The 15,168-nt window shown below is 38.1% G+C and overlaps 1 protein-coding gene across 1 annotated transcript in view; it reads right to left on the minus strand.

Annotated features, from left to right (window-relative positions):
* Nucleotides 1-15,168, minus strand: part of LOC126457296 (DNA repair protein REV1) — a 136,838-nt gene that overhangs the window by 6,728 nt on the left and 114,942 nt on the right. The gene's annotated exons all lie outside the window — the stretch shown is intronic.

Below are 15,168 nucleotides of genomic sequence, written 5' to 3' on the forward strand. Positions count from 1 at the left end.
AAGCGTTTTTTAGATTAGGCAACTCTCCATCCAATCCAGATAACGATAGCTTTAGGAAATCCAGAAGTATCAGTGTAAGATCGGAAGAAATACCTCCAACAAGTGAGAGTATTAAAATCCTAGTGGTAAACTGCCAAAAGCATTAATGACAAAGTGCCAGAATTTGAAGCGCTTATGAAAAAACAGTGCAGCTTGCATAGTACTAGGTACACGAAGCTGGATAGAACCAGAAATTAACAGCAGTGAGATTTTTGCAGAAAAGTGAAGTTTATATTGAAAGGCTAGGCTAACGGGAAATGAAGGTGGAGTATTTGTCACAGTAGACAAGAAACTCAAATCCACTGAGATAGAAAATGAAGCTGCATGTGAGACTGTTTAGGCAAGACTAGGTATCAGGGGTGGGCATAAAGAGGTAATTGTATCATTCTATTGCCCATTATACTCTTCTTGTGATGTAACAGAAAACTTTAGAGAAAACCTCAGTTCATAAGCATGCAAGTTCTTCAATCATACTGTAATCAGTGGTGGAGACTTTAGTCATCCAACAATTGGGAAAATTACAGTTTTGTTGGTAGTTGGCGTGATAAGACATCTTGTGAAACTTGACTAAATCCCTTCTCTGAATGGATAGTCAGGAACCCCACTCATGATGGAAATATATTGGATCTATTGGCAACAAAAAGACCTGACCTCTTTCAGGATGTCCACATTGAAAATGGTATCAGTGACAATGACACAGTTCTGGCAACAATGATTACCAAAGTACAAGGGACAACTGAATCAAGCAGAAAGATATACATATTCAGTAAACTAGATAAAAATCAGCAGTGTCATATATCAATGAGAAACCTGAAACTTTCAGCACGGGACAGGAACATGTAGAGGAACTATGGCTCAAGTTTAAAGAAATACTTGATCATACACTAGATAGACATGTACCCAGCAGAACAGTTCATAATCGGAGGCACCCTCCGTGGTATACAGTCACTGTAAAGAAACTTCTGTAGAAACAGATATTAGTGCATAATAGGTGTAAACAAAGCAGAGAGAGAGAGAGAGAGAGAGAGAGAGAGAGAGAGAGAGAGAGAGAGAGAGAGAGACGCTGAATGAAACGCGTTTGGCCGCAATGTGTGATGCCTTCAATGGCTACTTTAGCAAAATATTGTGCAATAATCTTTTACAGAACCCAAAGAAATTCTGCTCATATGAAAAGGCTGTTAGTGGCACCAAAGTTAGTGTCCATTCCCAAGTGAAAGTGGAGAGGAACTGAAATTGATGGTACCAAAGCAAAAGCTGAAATGCTTTACTCCATTTTCAAATGTACCATTACAAAGGAAAACCTAGGACAATTGCCCCAATTTAATCCTCATACCAGGGACAATGAATGAAATGAGTATTAGTATCAATGGTGTTGAGAAACAGCTGAAATTGTTAAAATTGAACAAAGCTCAAGGCCCTGATTGAATCCATGTCAGACTCTATGCTGTGTTAGCCCCTCTTTTAATTATAATCTATCTACCGTCTAATATATTTGGCATCGATTTGTTGCAGACTCTTTGAACATATTGTGGGCGCAAACACTATGAGGTATCTTGAATAGAATGACCTCCTCAATGCCAACCAGCACGGATTTAGAAAAAAAAAAAAAAGATCATATGAAACCCAACTCGCACATTTCTCACATGACGTACTGAAAGCTTTGGATCAAAGCAACCAGGTAGATGCAGTACTTCTTGATTTTCAAGAAGCATTTGACCCAGTACCGCACCTACGCTTATTGTCAAAAGTATGCTTATATGGGGTATCAAGTGAAATTTGTGACTGGAGTAAGGATGCCTTCTTGGATGGAGAGTCATCATCAGACGTATAAGTAATTTTGGGTGTGCCTTTGCTGCTCATGTTGTATATTAATGGCCTTGTGAACAATACTAATAGTGTAATCAGGCTTTTTGCAGATGATGCAGTTATCTATAATGAAGTACTATATGAAAGAAGCTGCATAAATATTCAGTCAGATCTTGATAAGAGATTGGCAACTTGCTCTAAATATTCAGAAATGTAAAATTTTTCACTTCACAAAATAAAAAACAAAGTAACCTATGACTACAATATTAATGAGTCACTGTTGAAATCGACCAGCTCCTACAAGTACCTGGATGTAACACTTCGTAGGGATATGAAATGGAATGATCAGACAAGCTCAGTTGCGGGTAAGGCAGGTGGTAGACTTTGGCTTATTGGTAGAACACTAGGGAAGTGTAACCAATCTATAAAGAAGATTACTTACAAATCGCTCATATGACCGATTCTAGAATATTACTTAAGTGTGTGGGACCCATAGCAGATAGGACTAACACGAGATACTGGATGTATACAGAGAAGGGCAGCACAAATGGTCACAAGTTTGTTTAATCTGTGGGAGAGTGTCATAGAGATACTGAAGGAATTGACCTGGAAGACTCTTGAAGATAGACGTAAACTACCCGAGGAAGTAGATTAACAAAATTTGAAGAACCGGCTTTAAATGATTACCCTGGGACTATACTACAACCCCCCATGTATCACTCACATTGTGATCATGAGGATAAGATTAGAATAATTACTGCAAGCACAGAGACATTCCAAAAATAACTGCTGCAATGGGACATAGCCTCTGCCATGCACCTCACGGTGATTTGCAGAGTACAGATGTAAAGGGGATAGGCAAAATAATGTGAAAAGTGGTAGTAACGGGATGGTTGTGTTTGACAGTCAGCAACACAGGTAAGGCACTTGTCACGCTGGACTGTGAGTGTTCAGTGTGGACTAAGCATCAATGCAGGTTGTTCTTGAGTAGTGCACACTTCGTATTTGCATTCAGAGGCGGAGGCTGACATGCAATGAAAGACCTAACAGAGTTCCGAAGAGGGTAGATTGTGGGAGCTCGATTAGCTGGAGCATCAGTAACCAAGACAGCCAACTTATTGAATGTTTCAAGAGGAACTGTTTCAACAGTCATGACAGCCTACACAAAACATGGAAAGACCTCATTGTATAAACGTAATACTGGATGAAAATAAAAACTAAATGACAGAGATCATCAAATGCTAAACGAATAGTGTCAAAACAACACAAATCTACTGTGGCTGAAGTGACTTTGAGACCCCAATCCTATCAATACTGTCTGCCGAAAACTCCATAAAGTGAATATTCATGGACGGGCTGCTATACCGAAACCATTAGTGCCAACAAGCAACAAAAAGAAGCGTAAAACATGGTTTCAGGAGCATAAGCCCTGGATGGCTGATCAGTGGAAACATGTCATATGGCTCAGTTCCTCCTTGGCTGCTGATCTCAGGGTGGGGCCAAGCACAGCAAAAGTTAGGTGTGGCCATTGGTTTATGTGAGCCCTGAAATCCTTTGTCACCTTCAAACCTGTCAAAAATAGGGGACCAAACTCATGTCAGAAGTTACTGGAACAGAATAGCGTTGGAAGAGAGATGTACAAGCGGAACAAGACAGGAGCGAACGCATTGTGCACTACCTGTGTATCATGGGAGGTTTGTCTGCCAGGTGCAACAGGTCATATGCAGATCGCTGTTTATACTAGCTCCAATGACATGTGCCATTGGGTGTCTGAGAGAATACTTTATGGATACCAGCCAATGTGGTGAAGACAGCTAACCTCATTTGTTGGAAGTTCAGAATGCCCGTTGATTTACATTCTGGGAACTAATCAGTGTTGTTTGCTATTAAAAGAAGTGGAGGGTCTACACCAGGGGTTTTGGTTCTACAATGAACTAGGACTTGGTCCCTCAAATAGTGCTTCACAGTGATTGTACAGAAGAGTTGCTCTGGATAGGTCAGGTGTGCCTATACACTGGAAACACCTGATATGGTGGGCAACTTTCTTTGAATGCAGATGGAGATATCAAAATGCCTGTCACATGAGAAACCAATTATTAAAAATTATCATGTGTGTATTCTGGTAACATTATAACACTACTTACTAAGTCATTTATTATTCCCCTACCCCACCTATCCTGCTGATAACAGTGACTGTAACTTATTACTGTGCTCTGACATTGGTTGAAACCTTATGTAAAATGCAGAGAAATTTTCAACAAAACATGGAACATATATCAAAAAATAGATTGGTGCCGCAGAAAGTGAAGGTTTATAGCAACAAAAAGAAACAATAAGTCTAGCGATGTCCAAAATGAATCCAAGTGGGGCATTCATATGGAAAAGAGTAACCTGCAATGGTGGGCTTTATTAGTAATCGGATGTTTATACTGGCTGTCACATCCAGATACATTGCATACAGAGTTGAAGACAGGCAAATTTTGGTAGCACAGAAACACTTAAATCATATGGTAAAACTTGGGGATTATATTAATTCTCCTTATATCAGATAGGAAAAGTCATACTGAATGGTTTATAAGTAAACTGATTTGAGCATCTACTATGACAATTCACGTGCAAGAAAAATATTTTAAATCTCCTGGCTATAAACAAATCTGAAATTTTGAAAGTGTCACCAAACTGGCAGGTACCAGAGATAATGATGTTATAGGTTGTAAGTGATACTGAAACATGCCATTACCTAAACAGGTATGTGTTTGTACAGAGTGCAATTTATTACAGATAGCAGAGTCCAACTCTGGTTTAATGATAACATTCACTGAAGGCTGTGAAGACTGAGGCTATTATATCCTTGTTGTGAAAGAAAATGCAAGGCAACTGACAGAGAAAATTTTATCATAGAAAGTTCTGATCCAAAGAAGAAAGAAAGGTTAACGTGTAATGTCCTATTGACAAAAACGTCATTTGAGGTGGCACACAAGTTCAGTTAGCACACAAACGAGGAGGAAATTAGCAGAATGCTTTTTCAAGAGAAGGAGCATTTGCAAGAGATTTTGGGAACTAACAAAAATATAGATCTCATTGGCTGGATGGGAGTTTGAATTGTGCACTTCTCGAATGCTAACGCAGTATCCAAACCTAAGTGCCCACCTCAATTGTTAAACTGTTAACTTAATTTTTGCCATTTAAGAGGCAGTCTGGTGTTGAAGCTGAAGACAATATACCACTCCCCCCCCACTTAGATACCTGTGCATGCCAAAGACTGACTGTGCATGTGTACACGTAAAAACACACACACACACACACACACACACACACACACACACAAGGAGGTACTGAAATAAGTACTCCCAGAATTGAGAAAAAATTAAGACTGCTCAAAAATAATAATAACTGTTAGTTTTAAATTGAATATGTTGAAAAACTATGCCCTTTTGTAGCTGAATTAGGCCTTTTTGTGGCTCAAGTTTATTGAGAACCCCTCATGTGGCAAACAGTGTCCTGTAACTGGAAAAGAATGCAGGTGACTCCTGTTTATAAAGTAGGGTAAATGTACAGGTGAGCTGAATTTCAGACGTATATCACCAATTTCCATTGCTATGGAGTTCTGGAGAATATTTCAAGATTAAATATTATGACATTCACGGAGGAAAATAACTATCTCTCAAGGAATCTACATAAGTTCAATTTAACAAACACGGAACAAATTTAAAAACGTGCTACTAGGATTGTAACAGGTAAGTATCATTCAGGTGTAAATGTAACAGACACACTCAGAGGACCTCATTGGGAATCTCTGAAAGAAAGGTGATACTGTTCTAAGAAAATCCAGTTGGGTAAATTTAGAGAACTGGTATTCCAGGAAGACTCTACAACAATTCTGCTTCGACCATTGTATATAGTACATAGAGAGCATGAGATAAAGGCAGATTAGAACATATAACTCTGAGTTTTCACTCCACTCCACAACTGAACGCTATAGAACAGACAACCAATAATAATAGTATGAAGTATTCTCTACCATGTACCATACAGTGTCTTTAGATTATATATGTCAATGTGATAGTGCAACACCAGTTCTAAATTCTGTGCGGCATACAAGTTGCCTTTGAGGTACGAGCACTGGACAGAGCTTCTGTATCTCATTGTGGGAAAATATTTCTGCAAGGTGTGGTAACTACCAGCTTAATATTGTTTGGCACTGCGTTTGAAAATTATACAGTGATTTATTAACCAAGGCAGTACCCTCTGCTAACCCAAACTCATGTATTAAAATTAAATAATTGACACTATGTCTGCTTCAATGCTCTGGCTGCTGAGATCTTATAGTGATGAGCCGAAACGTTATGACCATTACCCACCACAAAACCGAGTGCCGATTAGTGGTGTTGTGGGCACCTGATGTGGTAAGGAAAATGTATAAGAGGGACAGAAGCAAATGGGAAATCATTCTAATGACAATACAGATCACAAATGGGGAAATCGACAGCAATAAGCAACTTCGACAAAGGGCAAACTGTCACAGCCTGGTGCCTGAGTATAAGCACCTTGGAAATGGCAAAGCTGATCGGCTGTTTGTGTAATACTGTCATGAGCATTCATGAAAAGTGGCTGAAGAATGATGATACCATGAATAGGTGACAAGATGTTGGATGCCCATGCCTCATCACACAATGTGGAGGTTGGAGGCTTGCTCACTCTGAAAAGCAAGATAGGCAGCAATCTGTGGCAGATTTGATGACTGAGTACAATGCTGCTACAGAAACAAAATTTTCAAAGCACACCATTTAGTACACATTATCAAGCAAGCTACTCTACATTGCATGAGTCTCAAGTGTCCCCTGTTCACTTCTTCAACTGCAATTGCACTGGGCAAGGGATCACTGAGACTGGACCATGAACCAATGGAAACTTGTCACCTACTTGGATGAATCACATTTCTTGTTAAACTAGGTTAATGGTCATGTATGGATATACCACAATCCAGGCGAACAGCTGAAAGACCATGATTTGGCACCAGGGTTTACTCCACTATAAGGATTGGCTTCACTACACATAGAGAGATCCATGAATGACGGACACAGGCTAATATGGGCAGTGTTATGTTATGAGAGACATTTACCTAGGCTTTCAAGGAACCTGTGGAAGTAACTGAGGGCACTATGACAGCTGTGGACTATGTGAACATGACTGTAGGACACTGGCATTCCTCCATGCTTGATGTCCTACCTGAAAGTGATGGCAACTTCCAAGAGGATAACTGTCCAGGTCACAAGACCTGAATCACACTACAGTGGTTTGAGGAGCAAGATAGTGAACTCATGACCAAATTTGCTTGATGTAAACCCGAAAGAACATGTTTGGGACCTGTGCATAGTCATCTGGTACCATATACCTTAGAAAGCTATCAAGGAATTGTTGAATCTATACTATGCAGAATTGCTGTAGTATTATCTTCCAAAAGTGGACCAACACACTGTTAATCAAGTGGTCGTAATGTCTGTAGTGCTTCGAGAATTTCGGAGTAAATTCTAGAACCACTCGGCCTTCCACCGTTTCAAACACCCGATATTTTAGAGGTGAGTGGGATAAACGAATATGCCCTACTGTGCATTGCCTATTTGTATGTGCAGGTCAAAAAACAGTTATGAGAAAAAGATGGACCTGGCAGCCGAACGGCGGCAGACAAGTACCCGCTGTACGGTCCACAGAGTCTCTGTGTACGGGTCGAGAAGGACAAGGAAACTTTATGTAGTATTCTGTGATCTTTAGTGTCTGTGTTGATTGTAAAGACTAATGAACAATTGAATATAGATTTCTATGTTCAATCATGAACTGGACCTGCTTGAGACTAGAGACTTTTGAATTACTTCACATATTGGCTATGAAAGAAGTACGACACATGTATGCTATTTGTATATGTGTAAATGAGTATAATGTTTAAGGAATAAGTTAGCTTGAAGTTATTGTCTGTGAAAGTTGCAAATATAAAGTGATTGAGCTGAAAAGTATTCTACGAGTACCCAAATTATTTCAAGAATAGAGAAGTAGTTTAATGTATTCCTTTAACCAGCTATAGTCTTCGGAGAAGAAGCTTTTGGGAGATCGGCGTAGCTGATTACCCAGAGAAGAGGATTGGCTACACACAATTCCCTCTGACAACCATGCCTCCATCCTTGCTACCCTCCCTGTTTTCCTTTCCCTGTTGCTTCATAACCTGGGTTGTGAGTAACTGACTCCACTTTCCCTTCTTCCCTTTCTTTCCCCTCTCTCCTCCCTGATGAAGGAACAAAGTTCCGAAAGCTAAGAACGTAAATTTTCTGTTCTGTTTTGTGCATCTATCGGCTGTATTGAGCTGAGGTAAGTACTGGCCAGCCCCTCTATCTCTTTGTTAGTATTTGTTTCACATCTTTATACGAGGTTTTCCATTAATCATTAAAATAAGAATTCAGCAGTTGCGTGAAGGTATGGGAAATTTGAAGACTGAATTTGATATTTTAACCACTAAAGTGGAAAATTTTAAGATAGATTTGAAAGGTGAATTAAATAGCTCTTTAAGTAGTCACGTCAATCAGTTGTTCACTGACTTTAGTCAGACACAGAGTAACCAATTTCAGGATTTGGCAAAGAGACTAGAATTTTATATTGAAGATAAATGTAATAGTGTAGAGACTGAATTGAGCAAAAAACTAGGATCATTTCAAAGTGTATGTAATGTTACATTTGATGCTGTAAAACAAAGGCTACACATTTTAAAGGTAAATGTTCAAAAGCAGGACAAACTAATTCCTACAGTCCAATCACAAACTGCAGGCATTAACTCGCAAGTTGACAATGTGGAAAGAAATTTTAAAGAGAAACTAGCTACTTCAGACATAATAAATATCCGTAATCTGGAGGAACAGGTAGAAGAGATGATAGACAGAAAAGTTGCCGCAAGAGTAACCTCCGACAACGTATCTCCAATCTTATCTTTCGAACTTGGTAATACTCAAATGGCTCTAAGTACTATGGGACTTAACATCTGAGGTCATCAGTCCACTTAGTAATACCAAGAAGGATGTAGATGAACTGCAGAAGGAATTCAAACTTATGCAGGACAAAGTAGATAATAGAGTGACTTCTCCAAACGTAGTATTAACTAGTGAAGAGATGACAGGTTTACAATGGTGAGCAAATTCTGGGCTATCCAGACAGTTTCCGAAGTTTAAGCCAGACCGGGAAGTACATCCTACTCATTTTCTGAAACGGTTTAACCAGGCCTTGCCAAAAAAACTGGGAAGATTCAAAGAATATTGAATTTGTGGTAGGGTACCTTTTAGGGGGAGCTTCAGAGTGGGGCACAGTCAACATCGAGAACTTTTCATCTTGGACAGATTTCCAGAAAAAGTTTAAGGAGAAGTATTGGTCAGCTAGTGCCCAAGAAAAATTAATATCTAACTTGTGGGATCCTAAGTATTATAACAGTACATGGGGTTCGATGAGAAAGTATTTTGGCTGGCATTTAACATGAGCGAAGTACTTAGATAAGCCCTTGAAGGAAGAAGGGTTAGTTTGAATTCTAATAAGATGTTTACCCATTTACACCAGGAAAGATATACTGTGTAGTGGGTGGAAAACAGTAGAAGAACTGTTGTCTTTTTTAGACACATCTGATGCCTTAAACAAAGACCACAACAAAAATGTACATCAAAGTGAAAATCAGAATTACACAAGAGGCCAACATGAGGCCAACTTAGCTAGAGTACACCAATGTAACCGAAATAAGGGCAACGAAAATTACCTAAAGAAGCATCCAACTTCGAATATAGGCCCCGGAATGTCACAAGAATTTGTTCCAAGCAATAATTGAGTACAAAGTGGTAACGTAATACCTCAATTCGGTAACCAACCAGTGATTACCAGTAATGAGGAAAACATAGTGCAATGTGGATCCAGGGCCAGGGCCCAGGTCGTAGAAATACATTAGGAGGCCTAGTTTATAAGAATGTTAATTTCACATATAAAATGCCCACGAAAGAATGGTTGTTACTGGAAGCACCAAGCTCAACTACCATTAATCCACAACCAATAACACTAGGAAACGTGGAAGATTTTAAAGTTAACATATTAACAGATTCCGGGAGTGAGGTGTCACTGATGTCTAGAGCATTCTTTAGCACATAACGAAGTAAACACCACTCACTGATATTACCAGTAATGGGAGTATACATTGTCGGTATTACTGGAACGAAGAGCAAAGTCGTAAAACACGAGAGCCAGATGAACTGCAATATTGGGAATATCCCATTTCGTCAGACACTGTTAGTAGTAGAAAATATCAATAGGGATGTGTTGTTTGGCCTAGATTGGCTATCAGAATTTAATGTCATATTGAATTTTGAGGAGAATCTTCTTTATTTTGGTAAAGGCGACTACAAATATTGTGTACAGTCTGTGGCGGACAGCTACGTTGGTAAACAAACAACTGAGAATCAAAGTCTACAATTAACAGGGACAGCATAATTGTCGCCAGAGACTGAAAAGGTAAGTCATGTGTCACATCGAGTGGACATACAGAGCAAAGTAAATGAATCACCAATATTAACCGGTGAACAAAAACTAGATTTATATAAGATTCTAATGGAATATGATGAAGTATTTTCCGATCATTCTGGCACTATTAGTGGTTACATATGTAAATTTAAGATCAAAGATAGTGCTCCATTTTTCTGTAAGCCATATCCAATACTGGTAGGTCTAAAAGAGGCTGTTTAGGAAGAAATTGACAAGATGATCGACAATAACATAATAGAACATAGCTCTAGCGTCATGAATAATCCCTTGGTAGTAGTAAAAAAGCTACAGGAGGTGTGTGATTAGTGCTAGAAGCGTGTACTTTGAATAAATATAGAGACAAAGCGAGACAGACCAATTAATATTGATGAATTATTGTCTACATTTGAGAAAGCAAGATATTTTAGCACAATATATGTGGATGACATACTTGTAATCTCATCTACCTGGGATGAGCATTGCCTGACTTTGTGTAAAACCTTGAAAAGGTTTAAAGAAAAAGGTATTACAGTAAAACTATCCAAATCGCACTTTGTGAAGTAAGAGCTTAAGTTTTTATGGCATATTGTAGGGGTGCAAGGGATTAGACCGCATCCAGAATGCATAGAAGGTGTCCACCACCTAAAAACATAAGACAATTGAGGGAATTCATTGGCATGGCTGGATACTATAGAAGATATATACAAAGTCGAGAGCTGAATGATCCAAGACTCTTATGTTTATTAAGGAAGGGAATACCATGGGTTTGGGACCAAGAGACCAATGAGTCTTGTGAAAATGTGAAAAAAGCACTGGTAGAATCACCCATACTACAACCATCCAGGTATGGAAAGTAAAAATCACTAATCTATAGCTTTTGCTAGCCAAAGTCTTAACAAACATGAATTAAACTATACAGCCACAGAGAGAGAACTGTTAGCAGTATATATGGAGTATCCAAAAATTCCAAACATTAGTATGGGGATCAGAGATCCATGTATATATGGATCATCAACAAACGCTATCTTTTTTAATGAGTAGTCGCTTATTACATAGTACATTAATGCAGTGGATGTTGTTCCTACATGAATGTGACATTAAATTACAGTATGTAAAAGGTTCTGAAAATATTGTACCCGACATTTTGTCTAGATTACCTGTAGATATGAAAGAGTTAAAACGTACAGACGGACACATCATAATTTTTGCAATTAATTTTATGATGGTAGAATATCTACACAACAGGGTACAAGAAATGGCTCAAAGAATAACGGACAACATCCATCCTGATCCCTACTTAACAGAAATATATGCTATGTCTATTAGAAAGTCTTTACCTCCAATCAAGCAGACAAATGGAAGGTTATAGGGAATAATTTATTTTGGAGAGACAGTATAACATCTCGACGGTGGCGTTTATGCATCCCGAAGTTGATGGAGGAAGAAACTGTGTGGTATGTCCATACAGGGTATGGACACTTTGGAATTAAAAAGTGTATAGCCCACATGAACAAGTTCTATTATTTCAAAAAGCTAGGACATAAGGTAGCATCTTTAATTAGAACTTGTGAAAACTGTCAGAAAGTAAAAGAGAGTAACACTCATGTTACATAAAAAATGTATCTAATCATTCCTAAGGCATTACAAGATCTTACAGCAGCGGATTTCTTCAGACCAATTCCGAAAGGGAAGGAAGGAGTATCGTACATTTTTGTCCTCATAGTGTTGGTCTAAGTATGTTGAGTTGTATCCTATTAAGAAAGCAAATACACCAATAGTGATCCACTATTTGCAACAATACTTTCTCGAGGTGAGCAAACCAAAACGATTAATCTCCGATAATGGGCCACAATTTGTTAGTAACGACTATAAAGAATTTTTAATGTGGGAAGATATTTGTCAAGTATTAATCTCCAACTATAATCTGTCTACCAACCCAAGTGAAAGGGTTATGAAAGAAATTGGGAAATTATGGCATACATAATGCCATGAAAAACATATGTCATGGGCAACAAAAGTTAAGGCCTTTGAGCTTATTCTAAATGAATTACCACATTTATCAACTAGATTAACCCCTTCGGAAGTTAATAGGAAAACATTTTGTGGGATAACCTCTTATTAAATGTTTTACTTGGTCAGAACAACCTACTGTTGATTACCAACTTAATCAAACAATAGTTTCTAAGAACTTGGTTAAAAGAGCACAACAACGAATGAGTAAATATCATGAGAAGGCTGTCGAACCTCGGTATAACATTAATGACCTAGTTCTAGTAAAACAGCATCTTCAGTGCTCTGCCCTGAAGAAAGAAACACATAATTTTTTTCGAAAGTATGAGTGACCGTATCGATTGCAAACAGTGGTACATCCCAAAGCCTTAGGTTTAGTAGACCCTATAACAGGATCAGAAAAAGGAAAATACAATGTAAAAGACAAAAAATTGTATGCCTCCCAGGGATGTTAACGTTCTGTGGTAATGGGTGGAGTGACGACCGTAGGATCCCTAGTTGTTTTTAGTGTTTCTTCTGTGCAATTTTTTCCGGCACAGAATTCCCTTCAAATCTTAAACTATACTGTAATTCATTCTTGAATTCTTAAACAATCCTATAATTTTAGTACGTAGAAAACCGGATATGATGGAAGCAAAAAACATAAGATAATCAGACATGAACAGTGATCTCTAGACATGAAATGAAAAGAATAAAATATTATTTGAGTGAAAGGTATAATATGATAGTACTATTTAAATCAAGTGATGTCGAGACCACATAAAATGAATCTAGAGGATTTTATGTGTGTATAAAAGTATAGTAAAACTGAATGACTAAACAACTATGTTATCGTAGTGTATAATTTTCTATTTTTATAGAACATTTTATACCTTCCATGAGATGTGAAGTGGATGGGAGGGTTTGTATTAGTTTTGGAAGGGGTGGGTAGTGTAAGTACAAGCATGACTAACACTAGTTGCTAAGATTTTTCTTTGGGGACTTCACAGGTGAAGGTGAGAATGTCCGTTCTGCAGGAGACGTTTAACATCATAACTCCTCCGGCATCTCACTCAAGTACCGGAGAAGCAGGGGACCTCGGGAAGGGGGATGGGAATGGTTTCCTGTCTTTGGGGCTATCTTATTTCTCTTCTTCGATCTTAGCAATCATTTCTACTTTTTCATTTCTTACTGAAGTCCTCCTTATTTTCTATGGTTTCCAGTAACGTTCAACTTATTTCATATAAGTAAGCTGAAGAATCAGGCTACACAAACACATTTCCAAGTACACATACACCATAAAACTAAGGCACAAACAATGAAAGTACAGATTAAAAGGATGTGAGAACTGTCAAGTGTTGTAGGGGGAAAGAATGTGCACATAGAGAACTATGCAGTTATGGTTGATTATTGTGATGGTTTTACATCGCCTAGTTACTTGGAAAAACTAACATGTAGATATTTATTCATATGTATATATAGGAAACACATTGACTAGTTACTTGGAAAAACTATCTTGTAGCTATTTATTAATACATATATATAGGAAACACATTGCCTAGTTACTTGGAAAAACTATCTTGTAGCTATTTATTAATACATATATATAGGAAATATATGTATAAGAACAATGACGATTCTGTATCGCATAGGTATATAAGGATATAAAAACTATGATAATTTTACATCTAGTATACCTAAGTAGGAAGTGTGAATAAGGAAAGAGAACATAAGCCAGAAAGGTCAGTCTAACAAATATTCTGATGACTTGTAGGGTAGTGGGACTCTCATAACTTAAGCAAGCATATTATATATTGAATAATGTAATCGGGCATAAAGTAGATACTGGAAACGTAGAAGTGGATGAATAATGGAGGACTCTACGATATAAAAGAGAAGTATGAAAAAGCAAGCATGAACTGTGAAGTAGATTTTAATTTTACCAGGTAATATCTAATTATAGTGTACACAAAGGTGAATACTAGGGCAATGAAACATAAGGCCTACTCAAGAAGGTTGGGGGGGGGGGGGGGGGGGGGGGGGTTGCACCCAGCATGTACTGGATGAAAAGGGCAGATAGGCAGACCTAAGAACGGCTGACCTATACTGTGCGGACAGCGACACCAAGAAGGAGATTGACATGTACCATAGGAAAATAGGAATTAAAAATGGGGTGTACCTACCAAAACGGAAGGAGAAAGGGTACTCATAGGATCAACCAGTATGTGAGGTATAGGCACTGTTTCTAGAGGGGAAAGGGCAGTATCGTGACAAAAGTCACAAAATTTTGCAGTAATTATTCTGGTACGTTTGAACTCTATACTTCACTAGCATTATTATGTTTTATGAGTGTCTATAGAAACACTTTTATTTTGCCCAGAGTTCCTCCAGACTACAAAAAGTTTATAAGTAATAAGACCACTGCGTAATAAAGAAGCAGTATAAAGAATCTGAATAAAGAATAAAGTACTCAAACCTCATGAATACCTGGAGTTTGCGGTTGGAAATTGAGACAGAGTCCTAACGAATCCTAAATATTAGGAAAATTTACCAGGTCACCATTGAATATTTGAGTTTGATGTCAAAATAGAGGGAGAATAGAATAAATGAAAGATTAGCTAGAGTGTATTCTAAATGAGTACAAAGGTCTATGTTGCTATGTATACTGTCGCAACAGTGTGTGATATAAATTTACGTAATGATTGTATAAAATATCATGTGTTCAATTTAAGGGGGGGGGGGGGGGATATGTAGTGCTTCGTGCTTCGAGAATTTCAGAGTAAATTCTAAAACCACTCG

This window comes from Schistocerca serialis, chromosome 2 (assembly GCF_023864345.2).
Source record: "Schistocerca serialis cubense isolate TAMUIC-IGC-003099 chromosome 2, iqSchSeri2.2, whole genome shotgun sequence".
Classification (NCBI taxonomy): domain Eukaryota; kingdom Metazoa; phylum Arthropoda; class Insecta; order Orthoptera; family Acrididae; genus Schistocerca; species Schistocerca serialis.